Source organism: Rattus norvegicus, chromosome 6 (assembly GCF_021556685.1).
Source record: "Rattus norvegicus strain SHRSP/BbbUtx chromosome 6, alternate assembly SHRSP_T2T, whole genome shotgun sequence".
NCBI classification, from domain to species: domain Eukaryota; kingdom Metazoa; phylum Chordata; class Mammalia; order Rodentia; family Muridae; genus Rattus; species Rattus norvegicus.
Window position 1 is genome coordinate 95908553 of NC_141539.1, and position 5048 is coordinate 95913600.

General features: G+C 42.0%; 1 long non-coding RNA gene across 2 annotated transcripts; it reads left to right on the plus strand.

The window, feature by feature from the left end:
- Positions 1 to 170: 170 nt before the first annotated feature.
- On the plus strand, positions 171 to 4628 carry LOC148005298 (uncharacterized). 2 transcript variants are annotated; one of them, XR_015623106.1, is made up of 4 exons: positions 171 to 2208; positions 2861 to 3065; positions 3518 to 3589; positions 4334 to 4628. It is a non-coding gene; the product is annotated as an uncharacterized LOC148005298 (long non-coding RNA). The 2 variants fall into 2 exon arrangements; XR_015623105.1 differs by lacking the exon at positions 2861 to 3065 and having other exon boundaries at positions 2127 to 2208.
- Positions 4629 to 5048: the final 420 nt, after the last annotated feature.

Here is a 5048-nt window from a genome sequence, read left to right on the forward strand (position 1 = left end):
GGGCGGGACCTAAACACTGGCTTACTACTTGAGTTTCTTTTATGTGACTTTTTTTCCAAATGCCAGTAACTTTTGGTTGGAAAACCAGATTCTACAAAACTAAGCATTTCAGTACATTCTTCAATTTTCAAAATACTTGTAGTACTTAATTAGAAAAATGAGAAAATTGTCACTCAAAACTAGGAAGCAACATTAGATACGTTAGTAATTTTCTTCAGTAGCAATTTGGTAAATCTGAGATAACTTACTAATTTGAATACTGTCCCTCTTAGCTGGTAGAAATTAGGTACCAAAGTATTGGTATGTACCTACAGAAGACAAATTACGTGTTCACTAAATATAGATATAGAACTGTCTATACCACTTTATTAAGATGCTAGGAAAAAATGTGAAATTGAGTATTGATTAAGCATCACAGTTCAAATGTTGGGCTTATTTTTGAGTTTACCTAAACTCTGAGTAAATGATTACATATTGCATGTGACTAAGAAAGTAAAAGTATAAAGATACTATATAAAAAAGGAATGTACTATCTATACAGTCAAGGTATTCAAACATTATATGGCTTTTTGTATTGGTATTCATTTGTGTTCTTTTACTGTTTATCCATTTTGTCAAACTTCCAGTCTTTCGCCTAGAAAGAGAGCACATTTTAAAAGACTATTATGACACCTATAAAATTGGGTTAAGTCTTGGAAATCTATATGAATTTGCTTCTGTCCTTTTTCTTGTAGGTCTTATGATTTAACATACTTGTCAAACATTCAGTGCTATATATAACATCATGCAAAAACTCTTAGCAGAACTGATTCCTTAGCAATTTATGGAATATCTTCTATGTATCAGACACTACATCGTGATGCCAAGACTCAGCCACATGAGCAACCAAGACAAAAAGGTTCCCGTCTTCATGGACTATGTGAGACCAAGTAGGGTAGACAGGAAACAATTACCCCTTCTAATTAAAATAATGTTTTTCCTCAGCTTCTTGAGGCAAGATCTCATGGAGGCCAGTCTGATTTTAAAATGTCTGTAGCTGAGGCCAGGTCTGAATTTCTGATTCTCTTGCTCCTACCTCTCAAATGCTGTTATGATAAATATGCACATGGGTAAGCCCACTTAATATCTTCCCCACTTTCTTCCTTTTTTTTTTTTTTTTAATTTTGGGTTTTTGTTTTTTTTTTTTTCTTTTTTTTCGGGGCTGGGGACCGAACCCAGGGCCTTGCGCTTCCTAGGCAAGCGCTCTACCACTGAGCTAAATCCCCAACCCCCTAAATTTTGGGTTTTGAGATGGGGTCTCCCTCTAGCCTAAGCTAGTCTAGAACTTACTACATAGCCCAGGATGGCCTCCAGACTCCACCCATCCCACTACATGCTAGGTCTACAGGTAAGGTAAGTATATGAAGTCATAGTTGCCAAGACAGCCTATTGTGCACAGCAACTAGTGAGACTGGGATAGCCTGGGAAGGCTTTGAAGAGAAAATGTCAGTTAAACTGGTTCCAGTGAGGCAGGTGGATAGGCTGGGGACTTGGAAAAGTGATGCCGATATCGTGGTGTTGTGAGCAGGTGAGAGGGGAGGAGGCATGAGGAGAGCTGGGTCAGGCTCTCACGAGCTGCTCTTGCCTCGTGCTTCTCACCTTGCTTCTTGTCCCTGATGCACTGGCTGGCTGCCCTAACACTTTGCCAGGAAGCTTTTGCTGACTTTCGAGCCCACAAAACATCACCCTCTTGCACATCTGATAGCTTTGTAGTCTCTTCTGTTTCACCTCACAGCTCACTGTGTATAATTATATGCATATGTATGTATGTAAAGGAGTCGCTTCCTTCAGTGTTCCTTGGTCATAGGTGTACCTCTCAGTCCTAGCCCAGCCTCTAACACAGAATAGTCCAAGTTGCTAATTAAGTCAAGTCGAAGAAAACAAATTTACTCATTTACTGTAAAATAATTACTGATTTTTATACAGTAACCCAGACATGTAAGATCTTGAGGACTCTTTTTTAACATATCAACTCTGTGGCATGGATGAAACTAGTCTTGCTTCATTACCTAATAGCCAATTAACATGTCCCCTGTGAGTCTCTCCCTGGTTGTCCTTCCTTCCCTGTCATTTCCATGTGGCTGTGTAACAAGGTTTACTTCATTCCAGGAGGACAACACATAATCCCCTGTGTCTCAGGGTTGAACAGCTCCGATGGAGTACCCGCTGGTAAGAAATTCCCAACAGATACATGCTTTGTGCTTTAGCACAGTACAGTTTGTTCTGACGTTTAGCTCCCGAGGCAGGGCCTTCTGTGTAGTTCCAGGCTGGCCTTAAATTCAAAATAATCCTCTTGAGCTTGGGGACTCCCAAGTATATACCCTCTGCTCTGTCCTTTAGCCTTTTTTCTCTTCAAATTTTAATAATATTTTCGATGATGACAAGCATCTTACCCACAGAGAACCACTATGCATCTTTTAAAACAATTAAGGACAATATTTGTAATTTTGATATTTGTAGTTGACAGAATTATGAAGCTATGCTCATTTTGTACTTTGTGTCTTGCAAAATTCATTTTGAAAAGCTTTGTTGTGAAGCTTAAGGACCTTTATGTATATAATAAATGAATGTATGTATATATAACACACACACACACACACACACACACATACACACACACACACACACACACACGAATATGTCTAGAAGAGTGGCCCTGGAGCTTGCGTGCTGGTGGTGGATGGGGGTGGAGTCTGTGGTCTTGGCTGCCGCATGGGGCAATGTTGATGTCCTAGGGTTGGGGAGAACTGGGTCCCCCTCACAGGCTGCCCACCCCAGGTGTGGGGAAGCTGGCAGGCTGACCAATTCATCTCCCACCCAGGCCCAGATCCAGATCTACTCCATCTGTGCACTGCTGGAGCATGTAGAGGGGCCAGTCCTGCAGATCCGAAGCTGCAGGATCTCTGTGACACAGGGCTACAACAGGATGTCCCAGAGGAGTCCCAGTGAGGATCCTGTATTGCTAGTGTAGCAGAAGCCAGAGGCCTCGTACCAGACCAATAGCTCATTGCGATGGACACTTTCAAGTAAATCTGTTTGGGCAAAAAGGGGACACCGTGGGACACACTGCAGCTTCTACTGCAAGATTGTTTTTTTTATCATTTTTTAAATTTTCTTTTGATTTTTTATATTTTGTTTTCCTTTGAGGGGGGAGGTTGTAAGGGCAGATATGGAGGGGCAAGGAAATGAGTGGGCATGAGGTACATGATGTGACATTCACAAAAAATCATTTAAAAAAATTAAAAATCACTGCCTAGATCTTTGGGAATGTAAATGAACACGATAAACTTGTAGTCAGATGACTCGAGAACTAGAGTAGTGGTTCCCAACCTTCCTGATGCTTTAACCCTTTAGTACAGTTCCTCACATCGTGGTGACCTCCAACCACAAAATTATGTCTATTGTTACTTCATAATTAATTTTGTTACTGCCATCAATCATAATGTAAATATTTTGTATTTTCCAATGCTACCCACAGGCTGAGGACCACTGAACTAGAGGAAGACACAAATTACCAATCAGGATGGGAAGAGGCGGCACGCTGTGCATGGTGGGTATTATCACTGATCTCGGCTTCAGTAGCCATTTCAGGTTGTGTATGATGTCAGAGCTTATCTGGTTGTATACTATAAATATATGCAATTTATTGTGTATCAGCCACTTTCTTAGAACTGTTTAAGGATCAGTTACTCAGTGGAGAACCATGCTTTGGTTGAGTAGTGACAGTCACAAAATTACAATTACAATGTAACAATGAAAATAATTTTAAGGTTGCAGGTATTAAAGGCTTGCAGCATTAGGAGAGCTGATACAATCTTACTTTGAAAAGGTCCAGAGCTGCATAGGGATTACGCTCACCAGCAGTGGTGTCTACATCTGAGATAAATCTCCATGTCTACCACAGAGACTTGCCTGAATTTTTTTTGACTATTTTCTTCATGATCTGTGGTAGTTTTGACTTGATTGGCGCTGTTTATATCTCGTTTCTTTGGTAGTTGCCTCGTTTTTCTGCCACGGTTCCCTTTCCACTTGAACATTATCTCCGGCCCCAGTCCTCTCTCTCACACTAGAGGCTCACCCTGTGAGTCAGTGAAAGTGAAGAACTACAGTATACTTTAGGCAGGCTTTTGGTGGCGGAGGTTCCAGTCAGCCTTAACGCAAGCACCGTTTGGAGCTAGCTACAGCACTCAGTCAGAAGCCATTCCCCAGGAGCTGGGGAAGTAGCTGGGTAAGGTAAAGTGCTTTGCTGTGCAAACGTCTGGAACCACCAGGTTCACTAGGCCCCTCCGTGCAGCCGTAATCAACAAGAGCTGAGACGCCCACAGACAAAAGGAAGCTGAGCTGCAAGGAAGACCCTGAGACCAGGCCTCATGCCTGAAAGTTCAGACCAACTGAGTCATCTGAAGGGCTGCCCCCACCTGCTGAGCTGCCTGCAGTCTGTGCACTGTGCTCCAGGTCCCCAGCTTTGTGAGCTGTCACCCATGCTGAGGTGGGCCTTGGTGATGATACAGATGTCTCTGGGTCATTCCTGCTCCTTTAACCCTTCACCCCTACTCCTGTAACTCCATTAAAACTCATTGGTTCACCAAGTTGGATTTTGGTGGTGTCTGTACTTTGGTCAGTTGTAGGATTTCTACCCGAGGTGAAGAAATGTGTGTGTTGTCTCCTCAGGAAAAATGTTGCCACTCAGTGGTCCCAGATACATCAGACCATGATATTGTCCTGTATTTACAGCCACTTTTTTTTTTTTATAATAAACTTTGCACCTGGAAGACTTAAGTTATCATAGGAAGAACACCCAGTACTCACGAAAGCAGTGTGTAACTTTCACTGCGTCTAGTCTAAGACCAAGGGCCGGGGCTGCTTTTCAATCTTACTGGTACTCAGTGCAGATAAGGTGCCTTGCTGTGACAATAATGGTAGTTCACAGTGAGTACAGTTGAATAATCCACAGCAAAAATTATTTAAGGACTTTTTTTTTTTTTTTTTTGGTTCTTTTTTTTCGGAGC